We start from the raw sequence: 25,760 nt of genomic DNA, 5'->3' as shown, positions 1-25,760 counted from the left end.
CCTAAGAAGAACTAAAACAGTGTTATTCATTTCTGAAAAATCAAAAGGAAATAAGGTGTTTGTGTTATTGGTTAGAGAAAAACTACACACAGTTAGGAAGAATTCATAATATAAAGATGTCCTGGTAGATCTGAACTGAAGGGAAATGCTTGGCCTTGTGCAAAAGATTGATTATAACTATATGCAGTAGTTTGGATGCTGTTCTGGGGAGCAGAGAGGAAAAAGAGACAACGTGGGCTTGTGATGTGGTTACATAAATAACGCACATTTTTATAAGATAAGAACACAGTTTTTCTGCCTGTACTTGGCCTTGAGATAATATCTAAAGATGTTTGGGGTGATGTAAACTCTTATTTTGTTAAAGAACAGGGAGGGACCCTTTATAATTTGAGAGTAGCTAGCAGGCTAACAGGCAGCTTAGAGTGATTACACATCAAATTATACTGGTGATTGTTTTGAATTATAAGACTCATAATGTTTTATTAAAAATGATGCTACAGTAGCCATTTTATTATATTAATGTCGAAAAAAATGTTCAATGTTTCTGAAAGGCTCTTTCATTAACATCTCCATTGACATCTCAAAAGTCTACTGTAGAATTTTATCTGTATCTTATCATTTTCCCTTAGTTGTTTCTAGAATATGTAGCTATTGTAATAAGACCCTGAATGTGACCCAGTTAACCTGAGATTGATAATAAAATCAGGAAGTGGAGCACCTTGTGAGGGAGGATGGAAGAGAGCAGCTAAACAGGTATATACCCATAACCGGGGAGAGGTGGGATCAGTTGAGCCATCTGCAGTACTGGAAAGACAGGTGAACAGTTTGCAGTATATGGGCTTGAAATAAGGCATGATCACTGTGGTGGCTAGGTGATCAGCAAGCTTTTGGGATGGAAAATGATTTTAAAATTTTTCCTTTGCAAATTTTCAGCATTTACATCATGATCAAGTTATACAGTCAGTAATTTAGTGTTACAGAACAAATTTGTATAAACCAAGTTAAATAACCAAAAACATTCTACCTCAGTCACAACATAACCTATCCCACACCATCCCTTCTTTCAGCCTATCACCAGTGCCCACCTCAACTATCAAAAACCTCCTCCTAAAACTAAAGCCAACCACACTAGCAGCTGATAACATACCTGCTGCATACCTAAAAATGGCTAGTGACTCCTTATCATATCCTGTCTCCATCCTTATCAACCGCTCCATACTAGAATCCTACATACCCAAACTCTGGAAAGTATCTCGCATCATTCCTCTCCATAAAGGAGGTAATTCTTATGAATTCTCCAACTACCGACCTATTGCCATCCTTTGCCCCTTATCCAAAATTCTTGAGAAATGCATCCACTTGCAAGTGATGACATTTCTTAACACACACAATCTACTATCTACCACACAACACGGTTTCCGTCCACATCACAGCACTACCACAGCCCTTTTATCTTTCACTAATTATATAAACCTTCACAGGAATGATAACAAATATGTATCTGCCATTTTCCTAGACCTCTCAAAAGCATTTGATATGGTCTCCCACTCCATTCTACTAGACTCACTAACATCATTATCCTTCACCTTCTCTACTATGGCCTGGTTCAGAAGCTACTTGTCTGACAGGCAACAATCAGTCCAGTGGAAAGGAACTCTGTCTACACAACTTCCAGCCACCATAGGTGTCCCACAGGGCTCTATACTGGGCCCGCTGTTGTTCTCTATTTTCACAAATAACCACAAATGCTCTACACAACATGCCACACTCATACAATATGCAGATGATTCAACTCTGATCTGCTCCGCCTCATCTCCCACCACCCTACGTACACTCACTCAAGATACCTTTATCTCAGTAGAAAAATGGATATCTGGGATCCAACTAATTCTAAATCCCAAAAGACAAAACTGCTACTATTTACCCCTAATAGATCAAAAACCCTCTCCTTTACCATAACCTCTAATGACGGCACCACCATCTCCCTTCTAACCACACCAAACTTCTGGGCATTGAAATAGACAATAATCTCCACTTTGATGTTCACATCTCACATACCATAAAACTAGTACACAAAACTAGGCTCCTATACAGGCATAAGTCCTTTCTCTCACAAAAGCAAGAGTCACTCTTGCACAAAGCCACCTCCTCTCAACTCTATTATCGCAGCACCAATCTTTACCCAAATCAGACAATGTGACCTAGACAAACTAGAATCATGCTACAATAAAATAGCCAAGTTTGCTACTAACTCAACCTATAGAACCCATCACTGTGCTGCACTAAAGAACTAAAATGGCTTGAGCTACCACAGCTACTTAACTATCACCAGCTGGGCACAGCCTACAATATTCTCAAATATCCTGAAAAAACCCCCTCATTATCCAACCTACTTACTATCTATACTACAAACCGATACCTAAGATCCAGTGAAAATCTCTCCTCTCCATCACCAAGGCTAACAATAATGCAGGAAAGCGCTCTACTCCCACACCGTTGCCAGAAATTGGAACTCTCTTCCCCTATCTGTGTCCACTGCCCTCCACATCCATATTCAAAAACTCCTCAAATCGCACCTTCTTAGTACATGGTTATGCCCTTGTATCACATAACCCTACCCATACTACTATTAACTCCCCAAATTCCCCTCTGATCACATGCTGGAGCTCTGACCCCTGTAGGCTTGGTCATCTGAAAGGGTACTTTTAACTGTAGAATCTTACTTGATATATTTTCTTTTCTTACCAAAGTATGACTGACATTGTCTTTTTACCCATGTTCTATATCTTTTACCTGGAGTGTTTTTATTAATTCTTGTTATATTACTATGCTCAGCATACATGATGTAACCTGTTTTGTGTATTATGCTGGATGTACTGTATTTGTATAACTTGATGTTGGAGCTTTTCTCCCCGGGCCTCCGCTGAAAATGGACCTGGTCCAGTCGGAATTTCCCGGTTAACAAATGTAAAATAAAATAAAAATAAAATTATAATACTTTATTGTGGACATTTTTAATCAGAATCAGATATCAGAGTTGTAAACCGTTAAGAGTTATTGTAACTGATGGATACGATGGTCATATATGGATAAGAGTGACCTATGTCACTGATGTTACTTCATTACTGACAGTCACTGATCTGGTGTGGCAGAAAATGTACCACACAACATATTACATTTGTTGAAATCCAGTTTAAAATGATTATTGCTATGGAGTGTATGCATGCCCGTGTATATATGCCTGTATTTATAGAGATGTTGCACTTTATTTAAAAGTAACTAGTTGTCCATAACTTTTTCACTTTCCATCACAGTTGGACATTAGCATTGTTCACAATAATTAGCAGTCTTTGATGACCTGGGCAGGATGTGTGTGAAAACAACTTATCACATGTACGATAGTGCAAGGTGTAGCATTGCCATCTCACAGTGCTTCAGTGCTTGGGTGTGGATCTTTGTGGGTTTTATTCAGGTTCTCTGGTTTCCTTCAATACCTGAAAGCTGTGCTATAGGTGAATTGGTGTTTCTCTGATTGGCTATTGCTAAGCATCTAGCGCTTGTGCATTTTGTAATAGACGTGGCTTGTCAGGGAGAGTGGCAATAGGTATGCATTTGAAAAAAATATTGACAATTTTTCTGTCGTCTTACACAATATTTGTGGGGATATACAACAAAGTCCTAAGTAGCAGAAGCATGCAATTAAGAAGTCCATTACTTTTCAAATGTAAGGCATGAAGTGCATTACGAAACATCTAGATCATCCTAGCCAACACTCCAAACTGTATAAATGAATATTGACATAAGCTTAGTAGGGGCCTTTTCTGCTGTCCGCAACTAGTGTACATCTGGCCCTCCTAACAGATTTGTACATTAGGTTATCATAGTCTGTGTGGGGCCTGTGGGACAGTCTGTTCATTATTTCTTTAAATTCCCTTCCTATCAAACCTCAGAGATGTAGAAAGAAGATTGCTATAGGATGGGTGTATGCTAGGGCCAGTGTGATCATTATTTCATTAACTTTCTTCACAATCAAATCACATATACATGCACAGAAGTTAATATAACTTGTATGAGGGCTGTGTCACAGTGGTCATTAATTCTTTAATAACTTTCCTCACAATCGAACCTCAGAGGTGTGCACAGAAGGTCACTATAGCCTGTTGAGGCAGTGTATGTCTAAGAACAAGTTAAGATACATTACTATGAGCATTATTTTTTTTCACTTTCCTCATGACTAAACATCAGGTGTGTATACATCTGTCTATCTTTTGAGACTAGTGATAAGGGGGTATGCTGTGCAGGTGCACAAGAGCAGCAGCTTGAAATATATGCCTGTGGTCATTTGTTCTTTCGCTTAATTACAGTCTACCAACAGAGAGATACGAGCATACCTCTCAACCGTACCAAATTCATTGGTATTCACCATTTTGTGTTCAAAATAATAGAGTGCCACAAATTCCTGAATGGTCCCTTTAATTCCCGAGTTTTCCATTTTTTTCTTCAATTATTTATTTATTTATTTTTTTTTTTTTTGCAAATTTTTGCAGACGTCATCACATGCAGGGGCCTGCACAATGATGTCAGCTTTGTGAGCAGACTGCCAGCCTGTCAGAATTCGGCTGAGGGCTCAACGGTGTATGTACTATACTCTGTGTTTATTTTTTTGTATACAGTAAGTTGGCAACATGTTTCAGTTGCAGCAACATTAGAGAGAGAGAGTGAGAGAGAGAGTGAATGAGTAACAAACAGGACTGGATGACTGAGAGCAGCTGTACTACTGTAGTGGTTTTTTGTTTGAATTTAAAATTAATTAAAGCAAGGAAGGCAAGCCGTTCATTAATCATTACTAGTGCAGCAAGCAGCAGTTACAGACTGGTCTTCTCTTATGAAAAAACTATGGGAAAATTTATCACCACCAGTTTTTACTATTGCAGTGAGTTCAAACATCTTACACAAAGTAAATAAGTGACTCATCACTGCTGCTATTCAGATTAAATAAATAATATAGGGACTTGCTGTAATTTTTCTAACCAAGTCCGTCCATTCTCCCATTTCTATTATTTGACCTCTGTTGCCAGAAATATGTACACAAGCAAGAGGAAGCTCGCTTTTGCTGAGCTACTCTGGGTCTTGAATGTCGTCTGTTGTATTTTTGTGGTTTTAGTAGGTCGATGTTTTACTTGTTTTAATTAAGTTGCAATATTTATTGTTTCTGGTGTGGATTGTGATACTTCTGCTGAATCTGCTTTTCCATTGGATTTTGCTGGAATGTTTTACCACGTGAGTACTGAGGGGAAAGTTGGTGTACATATGTAGAAGTTCCGGTTAGGGCTGGGTGTAAAATACGTGGAGTGCAGTTTTACATTTTCAGCTTTTTGTTATGTGTACAGTAGTCGGCTTTTGCAAGTGTATGTTCCGACTTTACATGCATTTATACCTGTTAACCTTTTATGTCCAGAACTTGGTGCCAAGTAAAGCTAATGAGGGGAAAATACTTCAAATGGCATCACTTTTAAAAAAATGCTGTTATTTACCTGTAGAGTTGGTAGAAGAAGTGGATATGGGTATATATTATCTGCAGTAAATGAAGTCTTTCAGTGTAATGATCAATATTTTCTGACTGTAGTTCAAACCACTGTTTGAAAAAGAGTTTGCTTTTAGATGGGACAGAGCAAATGTTTGAGCTAAAACTAGGAACACTTGTGAGGTACGCATGTGATGTTTTACAGTCACTAGCAACAGTGGGGGGTGATGTTACTATCTTTTTAGTTAAAGCATTCTTCTATGCAAACTGATTAGCTAAAACTTATGCTATTAAAAAAAGTATGACTTTCAGAAGACTACTTAATTTACGGCAGTATATAGCTTTTCTAAGCTTATTTATTGAGGGATTGGCACTAACTGTGAGCTGAATGGGAGCATATGAGAGTTGCAAAAAGTGCAGTGCTGAATTGTAATCATAACTGCTGTGTTCCCTGCAGCGCTGGCTGCACTTTCTCATTAATTTGCTGTCAGTCTACATAGTAAGTGATAAACAACTTCAGCGTTAAATTGCAGTTAAATCCGATTGTCCCTTACTACTTTGTAAACCTGAATACAAAGAGGCTTCTGTTCTTTCTCTGTATAGATTTGCAGTCATCATTAGAGTTAGTCATTCTGAAACCAGAATCTAATAAAGACAGAATGTTCAGCACTAGAAACACTATTTGCTCTAATGTTTGCACCACTGGTTAGTTCTCCCTGTTGCATGTACTTGTTAGTTTGTGTTTTCAGTATCTGTACAGCATTTTTAGCAATTAGAAAATGAATAAACATTTTTTATCACGATTGCTAACAGTTCAAAAAGCAGACAGTTTTGAGTCCTTAAATTGCATTAATACATTATCCCCCGGATTTACTAAACTTCCGTGCAGGACTAGCTTAGTCCTGCATGGAAGCTCCTGTTTAGGAGCAAGACGGCAGCGCGCCATGCATATTAATAAGGCACACTGCGTGAGCTCCTAGGCTTACACGGAGCATGTAAGAGTGCAGGGGGCATGTCTGGGGGCAGAGGTCTCAGAGGAAACACTCCCTTGTAATGTAGAACAGCAGAAAGGGGTAAGGAATGAGCGAGACCGCTCATAGGTGTCCACATATCCCCACCAACAGTCCCCCATGTGTACAACAGCAACAGTACATATAAATAAAATGAAGAAACCCTTTTATTATTTTTTTAAATCCGATTAAACCTAACCATAGGTGTGCTGGTGTGCCCATCGCTTAGCTACGGTTAACGCAGCTTAAAAGGCTGAAGAGGATAACAAGGAAGTTATATGCAAATGAAGCAGCAGAGCAATAGTGTAGTGGGCAGAGCATTCACCTTGCGAGCAGGTATTCCAGAGTTGAGTCCCACTACAGCACACTCCATTGTCCATGGCAAAGCATGTAATGACCAATATTTTTGTTGCAAAACCCATTAAATAACATATATTTATGAACTGGAGTACTGCAGGAAATGCACATGTGAAGTGTCAGTCTCATAATGAATAAGGCACTAGTAAGCAAGTTTAAGCACAAATAAGCAGTAGTAAGTGGGTTTAAGTGCATTTGCGTGGGGTAAGCAATGCCTACACTGGCTAAGCAATTCTGAAGCTAACTCTCTGTAAGCAGATGTAATGGCAGGTTATCAGCACTTACCATCATGCAAACCCGCTTACAAGTGCTCAAAAGTGCCTTACTCGCTCTGTATCTAATGGCCCTTGTTCTGCCCATCAAGAAAATAAACAGCCATGCAGGTCTCGAACCCTATACACCATAGTCCCAGTAGTTATCCACCAAGCCACCACAGAAGTACAGAAGAATGAGTTAGTAGTAAACATGTCCTCACCATAGTATAACCAAACTGAACCTCTGAAAGGCATCAGTATACAGTCATATGTGCCATAACCCACTACATAACATAAATATGTGAACTGGAGTGCAGCAGTAAGCCCAGAAATGAGGTGTAATTGTAATAGAGTGTCGAAGTCCTCAATAAAACACAAGGACCCCACAGAGTGTACGTACAGATCGATCAAGGATACTAGTCATACAAATAAGGTGTAATGAATAATAACACAATGCTAAAAAGGCATTATAATGAATATGTAATGTAGGCAACGCTAAGCATTGCACAGGCCAGCTTAGGAGGTGTGAGCAATGTGTAGACCACCTAACTCTTTGTGGCCAGTGGTATACCCCTTTAAACAATGCCAACCTTAGGTAAGCAGGTTTGCCCATAGCTTAACTTTTTTAAAACCGGCCAATCACGGAAAAGTGCGGGAAATCAGCTCTACTTAAACCCAAGAGGCGGGAATACAGCTCATAACTGGTTTTAGCTCCCCCTTGCAGGCACTATGGCAGTAAGGGGAGAAGGAGTGAGCTTCCGGGCGCAGTGCTGGCGCATCCAGGAGTCCAAGGTCATGGCAGGACTCCTAGTTAAAGACCATGCACAGAGATTGCTGCAGGGCCAGTACCAGGCTCCCAATATAAGGCGGAGGCCTGGGACTGTCTCGACCGCGGCCTCACCAATGCCACTGGCATAGCCCAACCTGGTGAGTGGATCAGGCACCACTATGCCAACCTGAAACGGCAGAAGGGGGACCTCTTGGAGGAGTGGCTCCAAGAGGATAGAGCATCAGGGGATGTTCCAGCCATGTGTATCACCCCAATATGTGTGTAATAAGTGCCAGCTCAGGTATATCATGGATAGGTATGGCTAAATATTCCTCTTATATCCCCCACAGCTGCAACGGAGCTTGCTGCGAACCAGGAGGCCCACATCTGCCTCCTGGCATGGTTGCGAAGTGAGGCAGGTCAGTAATACTCATGCTTTTACTGTCATAGGAAATAAAAATAAAAGTAGCAGTAAATTAATTGTTAATATAAAACCTGTACTGTTTAAGTCAAGTACTGCATACACTACAGAATATGCCAGGAAGATTCTCATATTGTTTGTATGGCAATAAAAGTGTAATATCCTGACAAAACAGGTCTAACTGCTGGACTGCATGTGTATATTCTGTTATCATATGGTGATGTAGATTTGCAATCATGTAATAGTACTGTAGTATTAAGCACTGTTACCCACACCATACACCATAAATTGAATGTGTAGGAATGCCTGTATATGAGTGGTGTAATCCCCAGAGGCCATTTAGTACAACTGAGAGAGACATAGTAAACAGGGAAAATGCAAACAACAAAAAACGAATAGCACATGCAACTAAGATGTGAACTGTTGTTTTTTAGCACACACAGCCACGGTTTGAATCCTGCCAGTGGTAGTAGTCTGCATACAGAATCATACCCCACAACTGTACAGATATGTCCAGAATGTGTATTAAAGTGGCCCATATCTAATGCCTATCAACCTGTCCCCCTGGGAAATCAGTGGGATGATCCCAGACGTATAGGCAGCAAACAGGAAATACAATTGATTGACACATCTATGACAACAAGCCTGGCACACTAGCAACTCCCCAATACTTATTTGACTAAGAAGCCACGTATGTCCCATTTACACCCCAACTTGTTAAGCTGTGGTCAGAGTGTGTACAGTAACAGAGTGAGATGTATGTGCATAATAGTAATGTGGAACCTGATATTGTGTGTGGGAACATTCAGGTAGTGCTAATAAACATTCCTCCCACAGGTCTGTCAGATACCAACACTGTGCCCAGAAATACAAGAATGATATGCAGTTGCTCTGAATAATGAGGCATTATACATCACTGTCACCCACACTGTCCTACAACATATAACTGTCTAGGAAATCTGTATAAGAGTGTTGTTATACAAGGTCAGAATGCATAAGCACAGGGGATTAATAAGACAGAAAGCAGATTGGAAATATACAGCAATATCAATATAGCAGAATCAACTGTGATGGGCAGTGTTTAAATGTAGCAGACACAGCCATGATCTGAATCCTGGGAGTGGAATTAGACTGCATACAGATCCATACCCCACAACTGTACAAATGAGGCCAGAATGTCCAGTATATGTGCCCATATCTGCTGCCTGTCCCCCAGGTAAGTCTGTGGGATGATCCCAGATGTGTAGCCAGCAAACAGGGAATACAAGTGATTGTCAACCATCATGAGAACACACCTGTCACTGTAGCAACCCCCAAAACTGTTAGGAGAGTAATATTTCAAGTATGGCCTATCTACATTCCCATGTTGTCAAGCTGTGACCAGAGTGTGTACAGTAACAGAGTGAGATGTATGTGCATAATACTAATGTGTAATCTGGAACCTTGTGTGGCAACAGTCAGGTAGTGCTAACAAACATTGCTCCCACAGGTACGTTGGATACGAACACTGTGCTGAGAAATACAGACCAATATAACCTGTACTGGTAACATCCACCCTGGTATTGTAGGGGATTGTGAGTTTTGCCGTTTCTCTGAATAATAAAGTATCACTGGTCACTTTCGCCCACACTGTGCTACAAAATATAACTGTGCAGGAAAACCTGTATATGTGTGTGTGTCAGGTCACTAAAGGTGGAAGAGGGCAATATTCTAGATATGTCCAGGCACACCAGCATGTGGTCAACACATGGCTAGAGTCTGTGCAGAAAGAGTTGGATAGCATAGTGCAAAACATCAACCCAGAATCCGGGAGTATGTGTACAAACAGTTAGTCAGTGTTAACAAGCATTCCCTCCATAGGTATACCAGGTAAGAGGTGTATACTGCAGGTAAAACTGGTTCATGTGTAATGATATTGACAGCCATGTCAGTGTCCAATATAGGTCTATAGGGTAGTGTAGTAAGACTTGTAAGGTACAAATAACAGCACTGACTAGGAAAGTAATGTGGCATACAGGAATAGACTACTTGTTAATTGACATCTGTCCCCCCCCATCTTTTCTCCAACAATAATCAACATACCCACCCCAAATGGTATGTACTAACTCTGATACTGTCCAATTGTTTGTTAATATTTTAATGGTTCCCATGCATGTGCCATATTGAATTATTCCAACATTGTTGGCATGGTGCCATCAACATACCGGCATGCTGTTCTTATTACCACTGTGGTCTCATATATGCATGTGTTTTGTTTGCTAAGCAACTGTTCCGTATCTGATGTCTGGGTTAATAGGAATATCTATGCATGCTGTTATACCTAACCCTGGAGTGTGTTGACTATTACTAACCCATATATGATGTTAAAATCTAAACACTATAGCACGCTTGGGGAGGCCGGTCCCAGCGGACTCACCTGTCCCACCACAGCTGACCGAGGCACCGGGCACCGGGCACCAGCATGTCTGGGGACCAACCCCACACCTCCCTGTCCATTGGTCCTGCACCACCTTTGGGTGGAACCGACTCAGGGGATGGGGCTCACGCGGACAGGCACCTGTCACCTGTTGCCAGGTTGGGGTCATGGTGCGTAGAGCGATCAACGAGCAGGTTGGTGATCTTCTACGCCAGCTCGAGGGCTGCGTGTCATGATTATAGAGTCAGTCTGGCTCTGCGGCTCAGCCCTAGAACAGCCACCTTCGGAACTGTGAAGGTGCAGTGGTGACTGCCCATATGTGTGGACCTTAGTCCCACTGTTACTACTAGGGGCCTTGTGGGCTTCCGATATCCCAACACCCCTCCCCATCAAGGTGTTTACCCCCAATTGTGTCATATACCGCCCCTATATGCATCTTGTGTGTCTTGTCTGTTAACCTCCTCAAATATACCTACTACCCCTCCCCAACATCCCACTCTCACCTGAAAAAAAAGGGCAATCTGTTCCCACAAAATAAATTGTGTCCCATACATAGCTGTACATTTTGCACATGTGTCCACTGGACACATGTAATCCAGTCTAATTAGCAGCACAACTTATTATTGTTGTTCTCACCCCTCTCCCAGCGGTTTGAGTGTCCAAATCTACCTCCATATTCAGTGTATATTCACAGCTGTTGCTGTAGAAGAAATGGGCAGCTATGGACCTTCCCTACACCCTTCCTGCACATCCCTAGCTATTTTCCCTACTGTCTTTCCCTCTTTGTGCCCCTTTTTCAACACTTTCCTATCAACCCTTTTTTCTTTTCTTTTAAAGAAATTAGCTCGGGGGTAAGTGGGAGTAAGCACTTTTATGCAGCAGTAAGCGGATCTAAGCCTGTTTGCATGGGGGTAAGCACTGCCTACACAGATTAAGCAATTTAGAAGCTAACTGAATATAAGAAACTGTAACTGGAAGTTAGCAGTGCTTACCTCCCCACAAATACGTACAAATCCGCTTACAACTGCTTTAAAGTACCTTAATCACTCTGTATCCAATGGTCCATGTTCTGCCCAGCAACAAAATAAACAGCCTGTGCAAGGCTCGAACCCTGCACACCATAGACAAACTGATTTACCACTAAACTATAGCAGGTAAACATAAAACTGATGTTTTCAGAAACATATCATCCAGCCCAGTCATGCAAAAGTACAGAGAATGTATACCAACATCTAGATGTATGTGTGTGTGTAAATATATCAATATCTAAACAGATACAACATATATATATATATATATATATATATATATATATATATATATATATATATATATATATATATATATAATATAATATATATCTATATATATATATATATATATATATATATATATATATATATATATATAAATTTAGAAATATATACATATATATATACATATGTATGAACATATATACATGCAAATGCCTACATCGACATATATATATATATATATATATATATATATATGGGTCTACTTCTTTTGACCTAACTTTCATTTGCCTGACACTCATTTGCCCGAGACCAAATGACTGAAATTTCATTTGCCTGACACTTCATTTGCCTGACACTTCATTTGCCCGACAAGTATTATTAGCAAGAAAATGGAATATGCCCCCTTCCCCACTGCAGTGCGACCCTGGAGTTAGAATATATAGTTAGGGGGGGCTGTGCCCCCAACAACGGGGGGTGTGGGGGGCAAAGCCTCCCACTTACTTTTCTGTTACTAAGCAATATTACATCAAAAATTAACAATATCATGTGAAATGAAGTGGGGGGTTTCGCCCCCCCACGCCCCCTCTAACTATATATTCTAACTCCAGGGTCGCACTGCAGTGGGGAAGGGGGCATATTCCAATTTCTTGCTAATAATACTTGTCGGTCAAATGAAGTGTCAGGCAAATGAAGTGTCAGGCAAATGAAATTTCAGTCAAATGGGGTCAGGAAAATGAGTGTCAGGCAAATGGAAGTTAGGTCAAATGAAGTAGACCCATATATATATATATATATATATATATATATATATATATATATATATATATATATATATATATGTCTACACCTATATGTCTACATATACATAGCAAGTTACATATATGTAAGCAGATATATATCTATGTTGGTATATACGGACATAGTCATATATATATATATATATATATATATATATGTAAGCAGGTATATATACATATATATATATATATATATATGGACATACATGTGTAGATATCAGTGGGGGATTAACTAAATCATAAATGTCTACATGCACCATTAATGGGGTTGAGAGGCCCCAAACAATATACATCTTGTACGAATAGGTATACCCACCCCTCAACAGCCAAACACATCCACCTACAATACACTACCAAGTGTTGCAGATCCCATAACCAGGTCCTGACACATCATGGGTACAAGATGTTAACAGTACTACATCCCACCTGTATGATGTCAGGCTGGTATTGGTAACATATCATGCAGTAGAGTCTGGCTCCCATAGGAAATGTAGAATGTGGAAGCTAGCAACATCCCCAGGATACATATACACAGACACATATATGCAGATACAGATATACATATATATATATATATATATATATATATATATATATATATATATATATATATATATATATATATATATATGTATATGTATGTATAGATATACATGTAACTACACATACACACGGAGAGATATGTACAGAAAGAAACTCATGTAGTAGACGCACACAATATGGAACAGCCACTATGCCTACAGTTAACAACCAAACAAATGGACACTGGATGAGCCACCCATACAAATGACATATGTTGCCTGCAACATATACCCACAGAGAGGTCATAAGATAAAACACCACACACAGGTTTGCAGAAATGGAATACCTTTATTTGTGTTCTATTACAGATGTATATGCCATGTCATATAGCTGTTTGGACACTGACATCCATATAAACAGAGTAATGCAACTGTGAAACAGTTATACTAATACAGTAGTCTGGAAAGGTCCACAACAGTTTCTGCCCAGCCCTTCAAATGGTACAATAGTAATGACAGACTGGGCCACAGAATACCACACAATCAGCAGTAAGTGATGCAGGTGTGTAGTCCAGCAGCCCATATCTACACTCTGTACACAATCACTAGGTGGTACAGACTTCAGCTGGCCAAATGGGATGTAACTGATACATAACATGACATAACTGACACCATCACAGGCACACTGGCAAACATAACAGTCTGTATGGCAGGAGGCAGTAGGCCTGCAGTAACCCACTTTATGTAAGTAATGTCAAGATAGGTGAAATGTATGGTACTGTACATCCAGATACCTTACGGCAGTCCACCCCCGATACCCCCACATTTTGTAACAGCCTAGATTATGTATGGTGCATCCCCCCCAGACTCAATACTACAGGCCATATACCACTGTTACATACACTGGCCTCTGGAGTGCATATGGGCACACATGTATTGTGTAGGTGAAGCACACACATATATGGCCCCAGCCCTACTGTGTGCATGGTGGATACAATAGCAGTAGACTGCTGGCAGGAATGGCAGAGTGGTATATGTATATGTGCATATGTATCACTATCTGTATATGTGTAGACATATAATGCTCTGTATATGTACATAAATGGGTGTGTATATGCATATATATGTACATATACACACCCATCTATATATGCCGATATGTACATGTGTAATTATCTGTATAGATATCTGGACAATCATATGTACATATATATTCACCATATGTCCTGAACATGGGGTGTAGCCCTATCTCAGCCCCTATAGTCCCAACTCCATAGTGCAAGGGGATGTCGGTATCTATAGCAGGTATATTAGTAGACTATTGCTACTGTAATATGGGTTGTCTTCATAGACATGGTGTGTGTGGGAGGTCACATCTGCTTTTCACATGTGCACCACTGGCTACTGACAGCCACCCTAAGGACATCATAGTACAGTACTGCTGCAAGCACGTAATGCTCCTGTGGACTACAGCAGAGATATTGTCCAATAGATGTTGGCATTCTGACACACTCTGTACAGTCCAGAGGTATACACAGAACCCCTTAGTGCAGAACATGTGGACCAAGCCTGACAATATGGATGTTAACAGCCATGTAGATGGGTATAACACATAATGACTGGTATACATTTGCCCCATAGGTTATGCATTCACACATGCCTGTCTGTCCTGACACATACTAATTGCTGGTACAGAGGTGCCATGGCCACATACTACCCACTAGATATTGACATACATCTGTACAGCATCCCACCACTCTGTCTGACATACATGACTGTTAAGGGAGGCCCGGGAGCAGTACATCTGGCAAGTATCTGCACATGACATCTCACTGGGTAAGTACACTAAGCTGCTAGGCATGTGACAAAGCACTGTGCAGGCTACAGGCAGACTGGCTCAGCACTGGCCTACATTAACTATGGAGGAATGCACATGTACCTGCATATATAGCAGGCTCTACAGGCATGTCACAGCACAGGGTAAGATACACCTGTGTGGAAGTGCATAACCACAACCAATGTGAACACAGCCATAGCCACATATGGTAAGCTAGCATAATATTACAGTATATGGACTATCTGTTCAACACCATCCTCATATGTGCCACTTACACACTAACCCTACATATACTGGGCCACTACACGGTGTAGTCTGATGCCTGTCTGTGGTAAGGGACACGTGTGTGTATGGCCTTACAAACATGTAAGCCAATACAGTAACATACAGTGCAGCAGCTTGTAACATCAGATAGGATGGGACCTAGAATGATGACATCTACCACAGTCTGTACACAGGCCAAGGTACATATTGACAATACACATACTGTTGACAATCACCATAAGTACACAGACCTCAGTACTGTACAAATAACCACAGAATGTCCAGGTTATGTCATCAAATATAACCTCTACTGTACATAACATGTATAGCAGTCTGATATCTCACTGGCTTTTTACCAGATATGATTACACTAATTATGGTGTACAGCACATGTGCACCACTTAATGCATGACATATGTACAAAGGTTGACAGAGTTGTGGCTGGAAGCACATACACAGGGCCAATGTTGACATGTTGCTGTGATAACATCTTACATTTACTGTTGTAACAGGGTTTGTCGCAACATATGTCCTATGAGGGATATGAAGTCAGTAACTGTCCCGGCTTTCAACATCTACAGACTGCAATCCTCACACGACCTTCTGCAGTTCACAGACACATTCTCTGTGGGTAACGCATGAAACCAAAGGCACCACACACTGCCCAGTCTGCAGATGACCCTACAGATGGGGAGTCCTCATAAAATAGAACTGACATGACAGGTATTAATACATGTAGGACAGCCATATCCGCAAACACCCTATTAAACCAACATTACTCCAAATGCTGTATAGCAGCATTTACACGCTGTAGTCATGTCAGGCACATCCCCCTCCTGTGTGTTGGCCTGTTTCCACAGCGTATGTTGTCAGAGGTAAATCCCCAATCCATCTGAGATGCTGTTTGCCAAACAACAGATCGAGTTCCTGCTCATAATGAATGGAAAGGCCCAACACCAACATGATGTTCCTAGATATTGGAGTGTGTTTCCATGCAATTGGCTATGGGAATGTTACTGCAGCTGTTCCACATGCAATCAGCTAGGGGAGGGCTGCAGTACATGCAGAGGCCATCAGCTGATCATAAGCATCACTTAAAATGCACATGCTCCTGCCTAAGCAAAGCAGGTGTTGGTCTCCACATCCACCAGTGAGGGAGTGAGAGAGGCAGACAGAGGCAATGACAAGTCAGGGAGGGGTGGGAGAGTAAAACTTAAACATGTTTGTGTCACACACCTACCAGCACAGGGTATCAAACCCCTGATGACTATGTAGTGCTATCACAGTCGTATGCAATTATGTGATGCGCCACATAGGTGACCTGTTGTGGAGTCCTTAGAACATGTATGTGATGGTGAGTGACATCTGCAACAAGGAAATGGTAGCTATATGGTAGGTGAAGTACACATGCCTGTCTGCATGAACAGGTGCCAGCGTCAACACAGCCACGCTCTCACAGGGATGCACATGCATTGACACACTTGGCAGGGCCAGGGATACAGCTCATCACTAATGAGATTGCCACAACACATTACTGTGCAGGTATCACCTGCATCACATGGGTCATACGGAGGTTATATGGGCAAAATGTATGGGAAGGTGTCTGACATCAGACAGCATGCTTCACTGGGGGTTGTAGTGAGTGTGGATGTGGTCATACGCATCATACACCACACACACAAACACACAGGGTGCCAGTACTGACATGCATGGGTGCATTTCTGCATGGGTATGCGGTGGTCGACTGTGCCAGATGGCTATACAAAGCTAGGTGATGGGTATACCTTGGCATCAGTCCACATGATCATGGTCTGAATTGTGGCTCAGGGCTGTGGTTTCTGCATTTGCCCACACAGGTGGGTATTGTATCCACCATCCAGTCACCTGGGTGACTACTGCATGTGGCCAATGCTGTGCATCGCTTGCCATGTATGTGTTCCTTAGTCCATAACATGGACAGTGTCTGGGATGTGCACACCTCCCACATGCATGTACATTGACATGTGGAACTGTACCTGGGGTGTCGGGACCATGTTGTGTAAACAGATTATCATCAGATGTGCCAGTCTTGGCCACCTGTGGCAGGAACTGGTAATGGACAGGAGGTTAACCCTGCACCTACATTGATAGCATGCTAACGGCATTCCCTGGTGTCAGTGGCATCTGTCCATACAGGGCATGTTTTTAGGCATGGTATGTCCTTTGTGGGTCACATGTGATGGCACCACAGGTGTTGCAAGTGTCCAATGGGGAACATGGGAAAGGTGCACTGTCTGCATGTATGTCCCTATTGGACAGATGGACAGGGTGCCATGCCCTCTGTAGGCCACTGCAATCACTCCATAGTTACTATTGGTCGCCAATATGTAGTGTACTACACACATATTGGCTGTTGCCTCGACATGTGTGTGTGTGTGTGTGTGTGTGTGTAGATATGGGTTGAGAGTGTGGTCTGGGTAATACTGGGGTTGCTAACTGTGATTGCCTGGCCTTGATGTCACATGTGCGGCTTTGCACCCCAGCCTCTCAGCTATTTCACATCTGTTATCCCTGTACAGTGGACATTGTGATATATACTAGGGCCACCATATAAGAAATTTTCAAAACCCACTCCACATTGGGCCCGGGTGTCACACACTCACACCCACCTCCACACAAGATACAAGTTACAAACACACACACACACACACACACACACACACACACACACACACACACACACACACACACACACACACCTGTTATGTCTGGGAGTAGAACCCCTACTTAGTTTGTTTATTACACTACAGCATTATGCAGTTATAGTATGTGCCATGGAGATTACTGGCACACTTCTTCCCCAAAGATGTATATTACATTGGATGACATCAGCAGGATTGCCAAAGTAGGCCATTTGACATGTACCGAGCGTGACTAGCCTAAAATGCATTGCTCCCTATACAGCGATTGAAACACACACAAAACATCCACGACAGACATCTGTGGGCATACAACCCCTAACAGAGGTCTATATTACACTACAGCATGGAGCTGTTATAGGACACACCACAGGGATTACTGGAGAACTCCTTCCCCAAAGGTGTATTTCACAATGAATGACATCAGCAGGCTTGCCAAAATAGGGCATTTGACATGTACTGAGTGTGACTAGCCTAAAATTCATTGCTCCCTACACAGAGATTGAAGCACACACAAACATCCACAACCAACATGTGTTGGTATAGAACCCCTAACAGAGGTCTATATCACACTACAGCAGTACGCAGTTATGGCATGCACTATGGAGATAACTAGGCTACATCTTTCCTAGACGTGTATTTCTAGGTGGATGACATCAGCAGCCTTGCCAAAGTAGAGCATACGGATTGCATGGAGTGTGACTACCCTAAAAAGCATTGCTCTCTACACAGACAGGCACACACTTACCAAGTCTGGGATTAGAACACCTGTTTAACTAATTTATCATACTACAGTTGTACACAGTTATAGGATGAGTTATGGAGATTACTGGGCTAAAAACTCCCCAGAGATGTATTCCTAGGTGGATGACATCAGTAGCCTTACCAAAGTAGAGCATTTCAGTTGTAGGGAGTATGACTACCCTAAAAAAATATTGCTTTCTACACACACACACACACACACACACACACACACACACACACACACACACACACACACACACACACACACACAAACACACATAGTTGCCAAGGCTGGAGTTAGAACTCTTACCTAACTATTTTATCACACTACAGCAGTACACAGTTATGGCACATGCTACTGAGATTACTGGGCTACAGCCTTCCCAGAGATGTATTTCTAGGTGGAGGAAATCAGCAGCCTTACCAATGTAGAGCATTTCAATTGTAGGGAGTGTGACCACCCTAAAAAGCATTGCTCTCTACATAAACAGAGATGGACAGACACACACACAAACCTGCCAAGGCTGGGGTTAGAACTCCTACCTAACTAGCTTATCACACTGCAGTAGTATGCAGTTATGGGACACACCACAGAGATTACTGAACTAAAACTCTCCCAAAGGTGTATTTCACACTGGATGACCTCAGCATGCTTGTCATGGTGGGGCTATGGGGAGGGCAGTGTGTGTGCATGGGCCATAACTAATTCATCTAGGGGTTGACATGCCACATGTGAGCACAACCTGGGTCATATTTCACAGGTACGTGTATACAGCTGCTAGATGACTACTTCCTTGAACAGTCATGTTGCACAGCTGGCATGTGCACCACATACACTGTAATGCTGTCAGATACTGGTGGCTAGTATCTGCAGTGAGTGACATCTGACACCCTCATGTGGTTGTGGTCCTTTGGCTGTATGCTGGTTGGGACAGACCTGGATGGCTCCTTGTCACAGTCACCCTCTTCTACACATCTATGTATGTCTACCTTTGGCTTATTATAGTGTGTTGTCCTTACATATATTCTTCTATTCCTATCCACTGTGGGTGCAAAGCATGAGTGGTGCATACTGAGGAGTGTCTGCGCTAACATCTGTGGCTGCCAGATATGTCTGGTCCGCTGGTGTTTGCAGACATGGCCTTCATGTGTTTGTGTGTGTGAGCATGCCCAGTATGACCTTTCAGTATGTTGTTGACTGACGTTGCCTTCATTTCTCTAAGTATGTGGGCATGCCCAGTATGGCCATCTGTATTGAATGTGTGGATCGAGTCCAGGTCATTTGTACTGCAGTGCTGACCTTTGTGTTGTACACCTGCAGGTAGCATGCTGTCTCTGCAGGGTATCCGTCGATCATTTGGCATTGACTGTTACTACATTTCTGCATAGGATGGGGGACACACCTGACTATTTCTACATTTCTACACAGGATTGTGGGGGGCACACCTGACTGTTACTATATTTCTACGTAGGATGTGGGGACACCCAAATATTTCTACATTTCTACACAGGATTGGGGCAGCATATCTGTCTGCTATTACAATTCTATGTAGGATGGGGGGGCACACCTGACTATTTCTACGTTTCTACACAGGATTGGTGGGGGCACACCTGACTGTGACTACATTTCTAAGTAGGATGGGGGTGCATATCTAACACTTGTACACATTTGCTAGAACTGTACTGGTATGACGGGTACTCCATTTCAGTCTGTAGTCTTAACTATTGTGCTGACTAGAGGCATACCAGTGTACTACAGATCTTAGCTTTTAATTGCCTACATATTAGTTTCTGACTTCCTACCCTTCATAACTGACATCCCACTGCCTGACCTGCTGTAGTCTGTGTAGGCCTGGGGGGAGGTTACCCATAGGCCTCATTCAGAGGCCATAGCACAGCCTTTGTTTGTGTTTGTCTACACCTGTCCTGCTGGCTGTGACTGTTGTTGGGTATGTTAACCCCCCTGACTGGCATGTGTGAGTCACTTACCTTGTAGGTGTCCCAGTATTGAGGGTAGTGCTGCAGGGCTGCCTATTTCGGATGCACATAGTATACTCCTTACACATGGTTAAGCACAGGTAGTGTAATGTTTGGCATCCCTTTTACTGTATGTAAGAGTCAGAGAGAAGTGTTATTCCCTGGGTCCCTCCTGTGTCAGCGTATGTGCTATGCATTGCCTCTTTGCCAAGGCCAGGGCATACTGGGCATGCCTCATTCTGCCTACTAGGGCAGGCTCAGGTTGTTCCTCCTCTGAGTCACTCTGTGCCTGTGTAGGCCTTGGCAATAGTGGGAGGCTGTGCGGCCCTGCCCCATGCTGTTCCTGCTGCAGTTGTTTCCGCAGGATCATATTGTGTATCATGGCACATACAAGGGAAATTTGGGTACATGTAGTGGGTAAGTACTGCAAGGCTTCACCAGATGTATACAGGCACCGGAACCATGACTTGTGCATCCCAAACACACACCCTACTATACTTCTGGTCTGTGAGTATGCCTCATTATGGAGTTCTTGTTCAGGTGTGTGTGCATTTCTGATGGGTGTCATCAGCCATGGCTCCAGTGCGTATCCAGCATTCCCCACTAGGTGACTGTCAGGGATGTCCCCATTGGCAAATCTCTGGTACAGCTGCGTCAGATGGCAGATGTGGGAATCGTGATAGCTTCCAGGGCAGCCAGCATACACATTCATTATTATGCCCTGGGCATCGCACACGACCGGGCAGTTGATGGAGGGGAAGCCTGGGTGGTTTATTGATGCATATGTGCATGCAGTCTATAGCACCCACTACCTCAGGGTATTCTGCTATTTGGTGGAACAGTTGCATATTGCTGGCCAATGCCTCACGGGTGTTGAGGAAATATATGTGCTCACCAACATGTGCTGACATGGCATCCAGTAACTGGTGGAGTACCCTGGATGCTGATGCCTGTGAAATCCCCATCATATTCCCAGTTGGCCTTTGGAAGGTACCTGTGGCTAGTATTCATAGGCCTATACATACCTTGATATCCACTGGGATCGGTTCCCCTCTGTTAGTTCTGTGTGTCAGGCATGGCCAGCACAGCTCAACAATTTACTGTAGGAGGTCCCTGTCCACCCTGCAGTGCTCCACTATCTCCAGCTCATGTAGCCCCTGGTAGGTTACCCTAGGTCTGTGCACTCTTCTCCGTCTCCTCACTGTGGGTTGGTTAACAGCATTCACAACCTCACCACCCTCAGCCTCCTCCACAAGTTGTTGTATGATAGCTATTGCAGCCCCTATCATTTTTCTGTTGTGAGTGTTAAAAGTTCCCCGCTTGTTTACACTGGTGGAGTAGAGTGTGGGAAAAACCAGAGGGGAAGATGTTTGCATAGTTTATAGTAGTGTTCTGTCCTGGGCTGGGCTGCTGCCTGTGTAATTGGATGATTCTGATACATTTCACCTGCCAGCTATGCTAGTTCTCTTTGATTACCTTCCTACTGCTGTTTTCCCTTCCCATTGCCTTCCTGTTTAAGCCTGTGTGCGCACTGCGCAAACAGAGTGCTCAAATGTGCACACTGCTGCTATTTCCTGGTTTAAGTTCTTTCTTCTTCCTGTAAAACCCAGTGCACGGCACGCACACCCACTTAGGCTTTGTAAAGAGTGCTAGGCAGGTTTAGACACACCTCCTAGCTTAGCTGTGCTAAGCTAGGAGCACACCCGAGCCACAGGGCTCCATTCCACTTACAGTATGCCTGACACCCCCCCATGATGTCACCTGACTCCTAGGCTTGCACCAAGCTATTCCTACTCTTATACTGTTGGGACCTAACTCACATGCTGGAGAAAACTGGGATTCACTATCCTTTCCCTCATTTGCATAGGATTGCTTGCTAATGCATAGTTACATGTCTCACACTGAGCTTCCCCCTTATTAACCACTACTCACTGGCCATGTTGTCTTCTGCCTGCCATTGACTTGCATGGCAGAATACTGATTTTAGTTAGAATGCTTAATTTAGGTTCACTTTTTTATTTTCCCCCCAATCCCATTTGGGAGCCACTGCCCCATGCTTAAACAGCCGAGATTGGCTAAAAAAAAAATAAAAGCTGATTTCTATATTTTTTTTATGTTTGCAATGCTAATGGCCTTATACTTGGCCATTGGCATACTTACTACATGATATGCAGCCTTTATTTGGCACTGTCACAGCTCCGTTTTGGATTTTGCAGAAATGTACTTGGTTACTAACTGAGTACATTTTTGCAGATAGCACTAGTCCTGCGCAGACTATTGCAAGCTTCCTGGTTTGCAAAATTACCTAATTTGTGTATATTTCTCCTGTAAATAGGGTGATTTGAATACCAGGTATTAGTCCATGCAGGATTAGTGCAGGAGCACTCGTGCATGCCCCTGCATACTGTTCCTGGATCGCACAGCAGACATATTGCCTGCTTGAGCTCCTGCACCAATCTTGCACGCCGTGCAAGCTTTCGAGAATCCGGGGGCATATCTCTCAACTTCTTCAATTATGGTATCCCACAATCCCATTGGAGTGGGTGGGGGTTACATAATTAGATGTGCAAAATCCATGTTAATCAGCAGTTGCACCTATGTTTCATGGGCTTTTGTCCCGATTTTTTGACATTTCCAGGTTGAGAGGTGCGGGTACAAGGGTACAGAGGAAGTAACTATCTGCTTTTTTGGAGGGGTGAGTATGGAGATGGGCACTATTTTCTGATATGATTGGTGTCTTCAGTGTCATTTGTCTTTTCAGTTTATAGGCAACAATTATTTTGTTAGTTTTGAATATTAACTTTGAATTGCCTTATTTATTCTTTGAAAAAAATAAATAAATAAGAGTGCATTTCCTTCCTTAATCATGATTTTTGTGTAGGCCATTATTGAATCAAACAATTGAAAAAGAGCTCTAATATGCATCTCATAAAATCTAGAAGCCCATGGCTTATGGGGAGCTAGCAGCCCCCCCCCCAAACCCCTGCCTTAATTCAGTCCTCAACTCCAGTTATTAGACTGTCTGCCATCTTGGTTAGGTAGGGTGTATTGAAAAGATGTGGAACAAAGCTGAAGAATAAGACAAAACTATGACTAAAGGAATCTGGATGGTATGGGGCTAGGATGTGTGGAAACCACTGGGCAGCAGGGATGTGCCATGGTGGAATGCGGTTGATGTCATGGAATTATTTTTCCAAGACTTCAGTTCATCAAAGGCTGACTCCTCTCTGCCCAATAAATAGTTAGAGTTACTGCTTTGCACATGGAAATTTTAGTGTCATTCCTGGTATCACACAGAAAAAGAATATTAGAGGTACCCCAAGAATGGTGGATGGAGCTGTTATAAACAGATCAGCAGAAGTCCAGTGCATGACAATGGATGCATAAAAAAGGAAGCTGTTAGCAGAAATGTAACACAGCCATTAGTTAATGGTAAAACAGAAATGAGCTAGAGAGAGAAAAATGAAGATGCTGACTTGTTGCATAGTAACAGGTGATGACCCAATAATGAGTTAAAATCCCCTAGTAGTGGATACCTCACTACTAGCATTGGTAGAACCAAATGAAAGTAATCTCTTCACTGTATGTACTGAATGCTAGAGAAGCATCATAAAATTCCAACTACATATACCTTCTACTAGCTGTTAATAAAAGCTACTAGTACTGTAGTATGTGGTCATTTACATTATCAGTGTAGAACAAACAGCAGCATTTTCCTGTCCCACCAGTATAGGGTAAACCATTTTGTAAAGAGAGAATTAGTTAACAGCTAAGGCTGCACCATTATTAACAATTAATGTATAAATAAACATTTGTATAACAATTAATGTATAGCACACATATAAATACAAGCCAACACAAATTCTTACTTGGCTTATAATTAGATTTTAACAATAACAGTTTAGTAAAAGTAAGCATGCATTGAAGATATGGTTCTTGTTGAGGGAACTAACCAAGAGGATCCTCTTTATTCTGTGAAATTCAGTCATTTGTATTATTTCAGCTACTTAGCATTAGCAAAAATCCATGCAGAAGAGTGATGGTACCTGAAGTAGAAAAAAGGATAAAAAGGTGTTAGACATGGCCAAAAATGATTCCTTTATGGTGACTCTACAAGCAGAAAAAAGGAAAATATGGCCTTATGACTCACCAAAAGTGAATTTATTTAAAGAATCCATAGCTATACGGATAGTGCCACTCATATGTTGCAATTTGAGGAGTTACTCAGCTTGTCAGTGTATACATCCTTGGATGATGTAATTCCTGTTATGATACAACGATGAATATCTGTATCTCTACAGGCTGGTCTTCTTTTGCTCCCAATTAATGCCCCCTTAACACAATACAGTGGCCTAAGATATCTCTAGCTCAAAACTGCACTAGGCGAATAGTACGTTAATCTCAGTGCTAAATCCAGGTGTCCTCTAAGCACTGTAACTTTGTTAATCTCTACTTACTCTTGTCGATCTTCATCAAACCCAGCAATCATACTCAAGCCTCCTTTCTAATCTTCTCACATCTACTTCTCTACTGCACTCTTTCCTCTTATCTTATCACTTTAGTGTTTCCTTAAACTATTTCATCTTATTTTCCCCCACTAGAAGCTCCTAATTTATCATTATCTAATCATTTTTAGCCCCTTTCAAACTGACTCGTACGTAGGTCCTTTATACCTACAATATAACACCCTGCACAACCCATCTTGTTCTATACTCTCTCTCAGCCCCACTTACCCAATAAGTACCCATATCTCTTCTTTCTTATACTGCTGTCCTTGCTGTCACCTTTTCCCAATGCAGTATTAATATGCCTACTTTATCTTGATGTCATCTATTGCTTTTCACAAGAAGGTATTATACACCAAAAGTCATGTGATTTGTCGTACTACCCCTAATTTACTAAAACAGTACAAATGTGTTTTTTAACTTTCTCCAA

The sequence above is a fragment of the Protopterus annectens genome, chromosome 7.part0 (assembly GCF_019279795.1).
Source record: "Protopterus annectens isolate FY-2018-M chromosome 7.part0, PAN1.0, whole genome shotgun sequence".
In the NCBI taxonomy this organism is placed as follows: domain Eukaryota; kingdom Metazoa; phylum Chordata; order Ceratodontiformes; family Protopteridae; genus Protopterus; species Protopterus annectens.
Note: the sequence above shows the minus strand (reverse complement) of the source record.